The sequence below is a fragment of the Dromiciops gliroides genome, chromosome 5 (assembly GCF_019393635.1).
Source record: "Dromiciops gliroides isolate mDroGli1 chromosome 5, mDroGli1.pri, whole genome shotgun sequence".
Lineage (NCBI taxonomy): Eukaryota > Metazoa > Chordata > Mammalia > Microbiotheria > Microbiotheriidae > Dromiciops > Dromiciops gliroides.
The window spans coordinates 289,937,737-289,950,735 of record NC_057865.1 but is presented as its reverse complement, the minus strand read 5'-3'; the positions used below and the strand labels follow the sequence as shown (position 1 = coordinate 289,950,735).

General features: G+C 45.6%; 1 protein-coding gene across 3 annotated transcripts in view; it reads left to right on the top strand.

Annotated features, from left to right (window-relative positions):
* Positions 1-1,687, top strand: part of CSNK1E (casein kinase 1 epsilon) — a 65,007-nt gene extending 63,320 nt beyond the window's left edge. For all 3 annotated transcript variants that reach the window (XM_043966967.1, XM_043966966.1, XM_043966968.1), the window contains exon 11: positions 83-1,687. The gene's annotated coding sequence lies outside the window, so the exon portion shown is untranslated. The remainder of the gene's footprint in view (positions 1-82) is intronic.
* The last annotated feature ends 11,312 nt before the right edge of the window (positions 1,688-12,999 follow it).

Genomic DNA, 12,999 nt, shown 5'->3' with positions numbered 1-12,999 from the left:
GTACAAAGAGAAGTAGGGAGTAACTGGAATGCAGGAGAGAGACGTCAATCCTAATTATTTCTCTTTCTTTGTCCCTTTCTAGTGTCTTCACTGTATTTTTCTTTTAAAAAAATTTTTAAAAAGACTTAAAAAAAGAACAAAAAGAAAATGAAAAAAAATCCCACAAAACAGACAACAGGTTTTTGTTGCTGTCTGGGGTTTTTCTTTCTTTCTTTCTTTTCTTTTCTTTCTTTTTTTCTTTTTGCCAATGGAGAAGAGACACGAAGCTCCCACTGCACCGACCTCTGGCCCTGGTGTCCGCCTTCCTCCCCAGTCTGCCTTCTGCCCTCTAGATCCCACCAAGGGACCTTTGGGGACCGCCACCTGGAGCCAGGCCAAGCCCCTCCCCATGCCTGCCTCCCCTGCACAGTGGGGGAGGGGGGCTCTCCCTCTCCTCCTGCTAGCCCAGGCTGGGGGTCTCCAGGGGTCAGGGCCCCTCTGCCCTCCCGCCCCACACTCCTGTTCTCTGTGTCAATGTTGATGTGAACATCCTCCGAATCTGAGGAGCCAGTCTCTGGATGAAGAGGAAAGGGAAAGCCTGCTCAGGCCAGAAGCTGTCTGGATTTCATTTTGTTTTGTGAAAGTAAACTTGTGACTGCCTGTGGGGGCTTGGCTTTCTTGGCTAGCCGGGCCTCGAAGCCTCAGAAGATGCCGGCTTTCAAGGGTCCCTTGTGGGGTCTCGGGGCTCAAGCTGGATGCTTCCCTGACATCCCTGACCCAGTTCTCTCCTTAGCACTGATCCAGGGGTTGTCCCCGGGCCGAGCTGGGGGCCCCTGGAGCCTGGCAGGGAAGGGAAGGCAACTGTGACCCTGGAGCCTCAAGAGGATTCCTAGGAAGCTGGGCTAGGGGGGTGGGGGTGGGGGGGGCAGTGATGGACGGTGTGACTGTGGGTATGTCCGAGAGTGTGCCTGTGTGTGTCTTTTGGATTTGTGTATTCTCCAGGATGAGCATTAAGGGCCTGGGAGGGTCCCTGCAGGATGCTGTGGGACAACAGGCCCCTTCTTCCCCCCCCCCCAACCCCTTCACACTTCAGTTTGGCTATCCCAGTTTTGATGCCCAGAAGGCCTCCCTCCTGGGCTGCCCAGGAAAGGAAGGGAAGAACCCCAGACCCTCCTTGGATCCAGTCCCGCAGCGGAAAGGAACATCCCCTGCCCCCACCACCCTTGCTGGAGAAGAGCGGTCCTCCCGAGCCGGTATCAGAGACAAATGGGAAGAAATTGGCTCTTGGGTTTCCAGTGAACCGTGGGGGCCCCACCCCTCCTTCTGTGACCTTCTGCTGCCCTGTTACCCCACACGTGGAGCCACCGGGGCCCCTATGAGATCCATGAGAGGATGAGATGCCCAGGGGGAAATGGATTTTTTTTGTAATGCTTTCTATTTAACACGAGTTTTTTGTTTTTGTTTGGTTTTTGCTTTTGTTTTGGGCTATTTTTTCCTAATTTATTTACCCCTCTTTCTCTGTCTTTTTTTTCTTTTTTTTAACTAAAGAGTAAATCTTTTTATTACTTTGTAATTTAAAAAAATGGAAAAAAAATACTGAAGAACTTTGGGGGGAATTTTGTACTTTTTTCCTGTGTAAATATTGGACTTTTTGGAGCTTTATTGTGGTCGTTAATTTGGAGTAATAAAGTAGAAAATAATCAAGTGACTTGGCTTCCTCCCCTGGCTATTCTTGGGCTAGAAAGGGGTCCAGGAAAGAAGCCCAACGAGGTGGAAGCACAAAGAAACACCAGCTGAAAAGAAAGGTACCTTCTTGGCTTATTGGTCAGATCTGCCCATTTTATAGGTTAGAATACTGGGGCCCATTTTGCACACACAACCACTCCCCTGCTCAAGAAGCTTCAGCAACTCCCTATTGCCTCTAGGAGAAAACACAATTGCCTCTGTTTAGCATTTGAGTCATAATAGTCTGGTTGTTCTTCATCACCACCACCACCACCATCATAATTTCTGCTCTCCCATGCCTCATTGAGGCATGGGGTGGGGGGACCCTGAAGTCTCAAAAACTATGGCAACAGAGTGAAAACAATGTCAGGCTCTACCAAGGAGGGAGTGACCAGCAATGTAGGTGGGTGAGTGTGAGTGTGTGTGTGTGTGTTTGTGTGTGTGTTTTAGAGAGAGACAGAGAGAGGGAGAGGGAGGGAGAGAGGGAGAGGGAGAAGGTTACCTAGCTGTCCCATTTCTATTTATTCTTTAGATACTTCTACATACTTGTTGTTTCCCCTTTGGGATGGGAGTTGTTCCTTGAGCACAGGGGTTGTTTCATCATTTGTAATTGTATCCTCAGTGCCTGGCACATAGTAGGTGCTTAAATGCTGGTTGATTGATTGCAAAGAGGTTGATTCAGGCTTGACATTGAAAAAGAGCTGTCCATGGGCAGCTACTTGGCACAGTGGATAGAGTACTGGCCCTGGAGTCAGGAGGACCTGAGTTCAAATCCAACCTCAGACACATGACACTTATTAGCTGTGTGACCCTGGGCAAGTCACTTAACCCCAATTGCCTCACCAAAAAAAAAAAAAAAGGGCTCCAGTCCCATAGCTCACTTCACTCCCAGTTCAATCATTGTGCTAACTCCATGGAGGTTCTCTTCCCCCCATCCTCCCCTCCACCCCATTGGCCTGAGGGGAGTGGATGGGACAGGTGAAGAACTGGCTCAGAGGTCAGATCCTCATAGAATCGTGGAACTTCAGAGTTGGGGCCTGGTCTAGTGCATCAGTGAGAAAGAATCCTCACTACAAACATACCAAACAAGTGGGCACCTGCTCAGAGCCCTAAGTCTTCCAGTGATGGACAAACTCACTTCTTCCCAAAGCAACCCATTCCACTACTGGACAGCTCTTTTTTCTTTCTTTCTTTTTTCAGGGCAATGAGGGTTAAGTGACTTGCCCAGGGTCACACAGCTAATAAGTGTCATGTGTCTGAGGCCAGATTTGAACTCAGGTACTCCTGACTCCAGGGCTGGTGCTCTATCCACTGTGCCACCTAGCTGCCCCCGACTGGAGCACTTTTTACATCCATTGATTGCCTCATTGGAGCCCTTTAAATTTGTGAAATAGGGGCTATTATTATCCCCTTTTACAATTGGGGAAACTGAGGCTCAGACAAGTTCAGTCATATCCATGGTGATACTCCTAGCAACAACAGATGTGCCAGGGACTAGTATTAAGTCCTGGAGAGACAAAGGTAAAAGTCCCTGTCCTCAAAGACCCTCCAGTCTATTGGAAAAAACAGCCTGTAAATAGAACACACACAAATATATACAAAGTAATATATAAAATATAATACATTAAAATACACACAAACATATAGAAAACTATAATATGTAAAACATACAAATATATACAAAGTAATATATAGAATGTGATATATAAATGTATTGTTACATTTGATATTATTTGTAATGCATATTATATGTTATGTTATATTACATATAGAATACACAAATTAGTATAGAAATTATATTATAATATATAAACCACACATAAATATATACAAAGTGATATATAATATATAAACCACATCCAAATATATACAAAATAATATATAACATATGACATATATACCACATGTGAATATATGCAAAGTAATATGTAAACACATGATCATATATATAAAACATATAAATTTATACAAATGTAGACAATATAATACATGGTATATAAAACAAGCATATACAAAGTGATATATAATATAAAAACTACAAATATATACAAAGCAATATATAAATATATTATTACATATACTATATAAAACATAAATATAAACAAAGTACTAGATAATGTAGGGGCTCTACAATGGGTAGAGCGCTGGCCCTGAAGTTGGGAAGACCTGAGTTCAAATTTCACCTCAGACACTTAGTAACTGTGAAACTCTGGGCCAGTCATTTCACCCCAATTGCCTTAAATATCCAGGGCCCTCTCCAGTCATCCTGATATATATCTTGCCATTGGACCCAGATGGCTCTGGAGGAGAGAGTGAGGCTGGTGACCTGGCACTGCCCTTCCCCACTTAAATCCATTTCAGTGCAAGTCATGAGATCACCTCCTAATGCCATGGTCCTCTTTGAGATGGGAGGACAAACAACAAAACAAATGGATAATATAATATATAAAACACATACAAAGTAATATATAAGTGGATAATAATATATACTGTTCTATGATATGTAACACATAAACATATAAGTATACAGGCAGTCATTTCTGAGGGTGAGGGCACTAACATCCGGGGAGATCAGAGTAGGCTTTGTGTCAGAGGGGGCACCTGCTTGAATGTGAAAGGAAGCTAAGGATTCTGAGAGGTAGGATCCAGGAAGCCAGGCTCTTCAGTTATGTGCAGAGACAAAGGGGGAGAGATGGAGTGTCATGAGGAGAGGATAACAAGTGGGCCAGTTTGGCCCAGGGTGTGCGTGTGTGTGTGTGTGTGTGTGTGTGTTCGCGAGCTCCCTGGAGCTGCAAAATCTGAACCCAGTGTCCTTCTTCTTTTTTTTCTTTTTTTGCAGGGCAATGAGGGTTAAGTGACTTGCCCAGGGTCACACAGCTAGTAAGTGTCAAGTGTCTGAGACCAGATTTAAACTCAGGTCTTCCTGAATTCAGGGCCCGTGCTTTATCCACTGTACCACCTAGCTGCCCTCCCAGTGTCCTTCTTGACCCTACGTCCATAATTTCTGCCATACTTTTTCTGTAACTTAGGGGAATTGGACCAGAATGGGGATTCTTAACCCAGGGTCCATGGACCATGGGAAGATTTCAGGGGGTCTATGGACTCAGATGGAGAAAGGAATTCCATCTTTATTTTCACTAGCTGAAAGGTAGCATTTCCTAAAAGTAGGGATGAAGGTAACACGCATGATTTTGAGCAGGGATTCACCATGAGCTTTGCCAGATTGGTGGTCAAAGTCAAGAACCCCTGAGTCACTGGAAGATCTCTAAGGTCCCTTCAAGTTCTAAGACTTATGATGGTCATTCGGTGCACTCAAACCACTCATTGCTCATTTCTTCCTCTGCAAACAGGGCTGATGCCCTGAGGCTCGGCATTCCCCAGTAAGAAATGCCAAAATGCTGACCCAACCAGAACCTGACATTTCTTTCCTCTCCATTTTTAAAGACAAAGAAACTAAATCTCAGAGTAGGGGAAAGGACTTGTTCAAGGCCACACAGCTCGTCCCTGCCTGGTTTAACTCCAGGAGCTAGCGCCAAGTCACTGTGACCCACTCCTGACTTCTCCCCTCTGCCTTCCCTGATTCAGGCTGGAGAAGGAACTTTTGCTCAGGTCCCAGTCAGGCAAGATGACCTCTCAGCTTCTTGCCAGGTCTGCACTTCTGTGACTCATGTTCTCACAGGGCGAGGTCCCACCTGGTGAGGTCATCTGGGTAACAGAGTGGAGGGGGACAGCCGGCTTCCTGGAAAGTCACCTGTTCTTTTTAAGGGCCTTTGGGGAGCCTGCCATTCAGAAGAAACTTCTGGGGAATGAAGAGGCTGTCCCTGGTTCATCTCTGGAATTTTCTCTTCCTTTCTTCGTTCGTTCGTTCGTTCCTTCCTTCCTTCCTTTCTTCTTTCTTTTCTTTTTCCTTCCCTTCCTTCCTCCCTCCCTCCCTGCTTCCCTCCCTTCCTTCCTTCCTTTCTTCCTTCCTTCCTTCCTTCCTTCCTTCCTTCCTTCCTTCCTTCCTTCCTTCCTTCCTTCCTTCCTTCCTTCCTTCCTTCCTTCCTTCCTTCCTTCCTTCCCTCCCTCCCTGCCTTCCTTCCCTCCTTCCTTCCTTCCTTCCCTGCTTTCCAGTGGGTTTCACTCTCTCACCAGGGTAGAAATACACTTACTGCCTGTATGACTCTGCTCAAGTCACTTAATCTCACAGCCTCAGTACCCTCGTCTGTAAATGGGAGGTAGTAATAGTACCTATTATCCCAGGGTTGTTGTAAGGATCAAATGAGTTGACATATGGAAAATGCTTTGTAAATTTTAAAATGATATATAGATGTTAGTTATTATTACTATTATTACTACATCAGTATGTTTTCCTTAATCCTTTTTCTTTGTTATAAAGGAGGGTTCTGTGTTGGGGGAGAATTACTGGGATGACTGTGGAGTCTAACAAGAGAATGAGTCATAATAAAATAAACGAATTAAGGATCAAGAACAGATCACCCCTTCAGACAGAGACTAACCTTGTTCATCAGCCTGCTTGGGCCACCCTGGAAGGAGGGAAAGCTGAAGTGGTGAATGTTCCTGGGTGAGTCGTTAGGCCTACCTGGGGCATGTCTGTGAGCTCAGGGCTCTCTCCTAGGCTCTGAGGCCTGGAATCTTTGGTACTTCTTCACTGTGTCTTCACAGGCCCATCCTCTTCCTGACAGACATCAGTGAAATATGAGCACCATCCCCCTTGACTAAGGCAATACCATCCATCCATCCCTCCATCCACCCAACAAACATTTATTAAAGGCCTGCTATGTGTCAGGCACTGTGCTTGGTGTTGGGAATTCCAAGATCCTCCTCAGCTCTCCTTGTCTTCTTCCACAACTCTCCCTTCATGACCTCATCACCTTCCCCCAGATGACTTCCGAGCCTATGTCTCCAGCTCTCCCCAGGGCTGAGCAGACAGGTAGGAGAGGTCACCTGAGAGGTAAGACTTGGAGGTAGTCAGAGGGGGCTTCAGGGAGGAAGTGGTCCCTAAATCAGCCTTTGCAAGAGGGGAAGGATTGCAGCAAGAAGACAGAGGGAGCCCATCCTACATATGGTTAGGACTCCCACAAACTGGGAGAAAGGGAACTTGCCCAAGATCACAGTTAATAAGAGCTATGCCTTGTATATTCCTTAGGGAATGAAAGGCACGTGGGGCTGCTTGCTTGTATTGCTGTCTAGGTGCAAAGACCTAAGCCTACCTACAAAAGATAGACCCAAGCCTGGAACTACACACACAAAGTCAGTGGATCAATAACTGATTGCCTACTATGTGCTAAGCACTATGACAAGTGCTAGGGATATGAAGAAAGGCAAAAACAGGGAGGGGGCCTTTCCCCCAAGGAGTTGACGTTTGATCCAGAGATTCCCAATGCTGGGCATGTCCCCCAAGAAAGTAAAAAACGAAAAAGAAGGTCCCACTGGTACCAAGTTATTCCTAGCCAAGTAGTCATAGATCCTTGGGGAAAGGCTGAGCAAATTGTGGTGCATGAACGGGACAGAAGACATCGCACTGAGAAAAACAGGGACTAGGAGGGATTCAGTCACTCAGTCTACAAGCATTCACTTAAGCACCTGCTGTATATCTACAGGCCCTGTACGAGGCATTGGGGGCTCCAAGACAAAAATGAAAAGTCCCTACCTTCAGTGAGCTTACACTCTAAAAGAATGCCAAAACCAAACCAAAACAAAAAAAAATGTATCCAAAGGGATACAGAATAAAATAATCTTCTTCTTCTTCTTCTTCTTTTTTTTTTTGCAGAGCAATGAGAGTTAAGTGACTTGCCCAGGGTCACACAGCTAGCAAGTGTCAAGTGTCTGAGGTCAAATTTGAATTCAGGTCCTCCTAAAATCCAAGGCCTGTGCTTTATCCACTGCCACACCTAGCTGCCCCAGAATGAAATAATTTTAATGGCTACTATCTGTATCAGGTGGTAAAGTTTATAGAGTGCTTTGCATAGATTGTCTTGTTTCATCCTCACAGAAACCTTTTGAGATGCCCATTTTATATATGAAAAACTGAGGCAGGCATGAAGTAACTTGCCCAGGGTCACATAGCTGGGAAGTCTCAAAAACCCAGTTTCTACTCAGGGCTTCCTGACTCTAAGTCCAGTTCAGGACAATTACCTCAAGGAAAAGACTCCAGTTCCCCCCCCCCCCTCCTCCCACTTGGATGGACCAGTCTAGGCCCTGGAGAAGGTAGGAGGAATGCATCTCCTTCCCCTTTAGGCTAACTCTGGGACGACAGGCACCTAACAGTGTATACAATATCAGATGTGCTGGTTGATTTACTTAATTGTTTTCCTTGTTACAATGGGAGACTCACTGGGTGGAGGGGAAAGGACTGAAATGTAAAAGAATGGGAGGCATCAATAAAATTCAAATTAAAAAGTTTGTTAAAGAAACTCATTTAGAATAGGACCAATAAGCATCCTCCATACACAAGGATGGCTTGTATTTGGACTCTTTGTTTCACTCCCCCCTAGGGAAAACCTGAGTTCAAATCCTACCTAAGATACTCACTAGCTGCGTGACCCTGGGCAAGTCACTTCACCTCCGTCTGCCTCGGTTTCCTTAACTGTAAAATGGGCATCATGACAGCACTTACTTGAAGGCTTGTTGTGGGGATCAAATGAGATAATATTTGTAAAGTGCTTAGCACAGTGCCTGGCACATAGTTGGTGTGTATTAAACACTTGTTCTTTCCTCTCTCCATTACTGTAGACATGTGTGGTTTGGGGCAAGTCACATGCCTCTCAGCCTCATTCCCCTCATGTGAACTAAGAGAGGATAAACAGGATGACTTCCAAGCCCTTGTATCCATGAGGGCTTCTGGACCCCCTTCTTGGTTCTAGGAAGCCAACCTCTTGACCCTCACAAATTTCCCCCAGCCCATTTAGCTGACGCTGTGAACAACTTCCCTGTTCCCTGGCATCCAGATGATGCTCCCTTCATCTCTGGTCTTGGAAATACCAACACCTGGCACCCCTCATTGAAAGCCATTAACAACAATTAGAAGGATTAGCTTTGGTGTGAGTTGTTCTTTGAGGTAGTAAACACTGCTCAAGTGGGAAGTGGTTCTGGGAAACTCCTTGACCTTTTGGGATCAGGGAAGCAAGTTCCCTGAGGCCCAAATGCCTCCCAAGTCCTCTCCAGTGGGTCCCTTGGAACATATTTCAGTGGAGGCAGCATTTATGTTCTGAGTAGCCCTTTCCCAGGGGCTACCTCTAGGTCTGAGTGACTGCTGGCTCGGTGGCATGGGTTTGTGGCACAGCCTTCAAGAGCCAGGAATCTCTTCCAGGCAAGGAGATCCCCGAGGAAGCTTCCACACAGCCAGTCTGTGCAGAGGACTGGAAACCAGGTCCTTACCACTATGTCACACTGCCCATGCAGTTGGTCAATGACCTTCCTTAAAGGCAGTGCTGAGCTCCAGATGTGCTCTGATCCAAGGTGGAATGAGTTTAGAATCAATTACAAAATACCAGAGCAGAGAGGGCCCTCAGACGCCTTCTCAACCAACCCCCTCATTCTACAGATAAGGAAACTGAGGCCCAGAGATGCTTAATGACCCTAAACCCCAAACTGGAAGGGACTACTTTGTATTCTGATGGCCTGTCCACAGTAGGACTTCAAGAAAGTGTTCTGGACTGATGGGCTATGGGGCTGGTTGTGTTGGTGAAAGGGACAGAAGAAGAAGTCATATCAGGTGTGAAGTCAGGGTTCTGGGAGGGTGGGCAGATGAGTCTTCCCTGCAGACCACAATCGGCAAATTTCCCTGGGCTAGGCATGACCCTGGAGTCAAGAAGACCTGAGTTCAAATCCAACCTCAAACACTTACTAGCTGTGTGACCCTGGGCAAGTCAGCCTTGTTTACCTCAGTTTCCTCATTTGAAAAGTAAGCTGGAGAAGGAAATGGTAACTCCTCCCCAGTATCTTTGCCAAGAAGAGTTGGGCATGACTGAACAACAACAGAATAGGGGAGGAGCCAGCAGCTGCTTCCAGCTGCGGGGACTCAGACTGTGATAGTGACAATCCACAAGTAACCAGCCCAGTAATGCCTCTTACATGTGCACAGAGCCTCGCAGTCTACCCAGAGACTGAACGAGCTTTCATTCCATCCTCACAACAACTCTGAGGGCTGGCGGGGGCAGGGGTTGTTGCTCCATTGCACAGGTGAGGAAACTAGTCATAGAGATGACAAAACTTCGAGGATTCCCAGCTGCTATTAATAGACCCATAAATGACTATTTGGCGCTCATGCTGCCTGACTTGAATGAGGTCAGGGATCACGGGATTTCAGAGCTGGATGCAAGGATGGAGTCCAAACCCTGTTTTTACAGAGAAGGAAGCTGAGGCCGAGAGAGGGGTGTGCCCTGCCCAGGGTCACGAACTTAGTGTCTGAGGCAGAATTTGAACTCGGGTTCCTGGTCTGGCATTCTGTCCACTCCAGGTCACTGATTCGGATTCCAAGCAGAGCTTCATGGGTCACCCTCTTACCCTTTGGAAGCTCTTTCAGAGAAGTGAGTCAGGGTGGGGGGAACCAAGCTTGAGAATAACCCCGTGTCTGAACTCCCGTCTCTCCTCTAAAATACGGGAAGAAAATGCATAAGAACAAAGGCTCCCGCTTTTCTAGAGCTTTCTTTTCTTTTTCTAGACACTTTCCTTACAGCCACACTGCTGAGCCAACTGTGCCAGGAGTGTTTCCCCCATTTTACAGATGTGAACACTAAGGCTCAGAGAATACTGGCAAAGTCAAAGTAACCCCGGGGGCAGCTAGGTGGTGCAGTGGATAAAGCACCAGCCTTGGATTCAGGAGGACCTAAGTTCAAATCCAGCCTCGGACACTTGATACTAGCTGTGTGACCCTGGACAAGTCACTTAACCCTCATTGCCCCGCAAAAAAAAAAAAAAAAGGCAAAGTAACCCAGTGGGAACACTTGGTCTGGAATCCCTTTTTGGCCACTTACTATCTGTGTGACATTGGACGTGGGACTTCACTATTAGAGAATTCCGTTTCCCCATTTCTAAATAGAGGGGTTGAATTGTCACTCATCAATAAACTAAAAAGCATTCATTAAGCACCTATTCTGTACCAGGGGCTGTGCTGAGCACTTTTTTACAATTACTGTCTCATTTGACCTTCACTACAACCCTGGGAGGTGGGTGCTATTATTATCCCCAGTTACAGAAGACAGAGGTTTAGTGACTTGCCCAAGGTTACACAACAGGTAAACAGCTAAGGCAGGATTTGAACTCTGGTCCTCCTGACTCTAGGCCCAGCCATTTATCCATGCTTGGGATAGGCCATAAAGATCAATGGCTTCTACTCTGAGTGGAAAAAAAATCACTCATCCCCAGGAATGGTATAAAATAGCTTCTGACTGGAGCAAAGCTTGGAAGGCCCAGGGGAGCAGGAGCCATTCCAGGCCTGATCTGTGTCTTGAGGGACCTAAGGGACCCGGAGAGGCTCTCTGACCCAATTTCCATTTAAACATATCATTTCCTCACTCCCTTCCCCCTCCATCTAGTTTAATGTCCTTCTGAATAGTTCACTCCTTCCCTAGGACGGCGGATCAGGGAATAAGGGGGGAGTCAAAACTGGAGGTGAGGTTCTCTGAGGCCCCAGGTCTCCACCTGGTCTGTCCCTCTGCTGCTCCCCCCCAAGTTACATTTTCTTCAAGTGTCAGGCATTTCCCCCTTCCTTCCTCCTGTATAAAGAAAAAGGAAAAAAAGGAAAGGAAAGAAAGAGCAAAGAAAAAGAAGGGGCAAGGTCTCCTAATGGATAGGCACCAGCAAGCAGAACGTATTTCCTCCTCAGCCACAGCCAAAAGTGTTCATCATATCCTGCTACTGGGGTCCTTCCCCTGCGTCTGGAGGTCAGCAGCCTTCTTCCTCACCCAGTAGGCCTGCTCCAACATTGGCCATCGCCTTGGCACTAGGGCTTTCCAACGATGTCACCATATAGATGATCCTCACAATTCCTCCCCCGGATTACTATCACTTCCAGTGAGAAAACTGAGGTTCAGACAGTCATGTAGCTAGTGTCAGAGGAGGGGTAGTAATAATAATCATAAAAACAGCTAACCTTTGTAGAGAGCCTACTATGTGCTAGGCACTGTGCTAAGTGCTTCACAAATCTTCTCATTTGATCCTCACCTCTACCCTGGGAGGTGTGTACTATTGTGATTCTTATTTTACACATGTGGAAACTGAGGAAAATAGACATTAAATGAGTGGCCCAGGGTCATCTAGCTACTAAGTGTCAGAGGAAGGGTTATAATCATAATCATCACTATCATAATACATTTATATAGCACCTACTGTGTGGTAAGCATTGTGCTAAATACTTCACAAATATCTCATTTGATCCTGGGAGGTGGCTGCTATTATTATTATTTTTTACATGAAACTGGAGATCTTTATTATGTACAGCTTGCTTTTCTTCTTAATTATATAAGTTCTTGTCTAAGTTTCTTTTGGGGCTCCTGCTGTTCTCTTCTTTTTATACATACATACATACATACATACATATGTATATATAATATATATATAAATTTTTTTTTGGTGAGGCAATTGGGGTTAAGTGACTTGCCCAGGGTCACACAGCTAGTAAGTGTTAAGTGTCTGAGGCTGGATTTGAACTCAGGTTCTCCTGACTCCAGGGCCGGTACTCTATCCACTGTGCCACCTAGCCGCCCCTCTCTTCTTTATATTTTAAGAAAGATTCTTCGATAACCCTGTTTTCTTTATTTAATAAACTTAGGGGTTTTTGTTTTTGGGGGGTTGGGGTTTTTTTTGCTATCTTATCCCTATTCTTTGCCCGTTCAAATCATCCCCCGAATGGAAAAAATTAAAAAAAAAAAAGAAAAAGAAGACTTTTGAAACAAATATGCATAGTAAATCACAAAAAATTCCCGAATTAGCAGTGGCCAAAAAAAAGTATTATTTGACATCTTGAGTCCAGCACCTCTGTGTTAAGAGGTGGGTATCATACTTCATTGGTAGGTACTATTATTACCATTCCCATTTTATAGGTGAGGAAACCGAGGCAAACAGAAGTTAAGTGAGTGGCACAGTGTCACACAGCTAGGTAAGTGTCAGAGGAGGGATTATCCTGGTGAATTTGGAGTCAGGAGAGACCTTCTGATCCTATTCCGGACATTAAAAAAAATTTTTTTTTCCTTTCTATTCCGGACATTTACCAGCTTTGCGACCTTGCGTACGGTCCACCACCTCTCTGAGCCTCAGTGTCTTCATTTGTAAAATGGGAATAAAAATGATGGG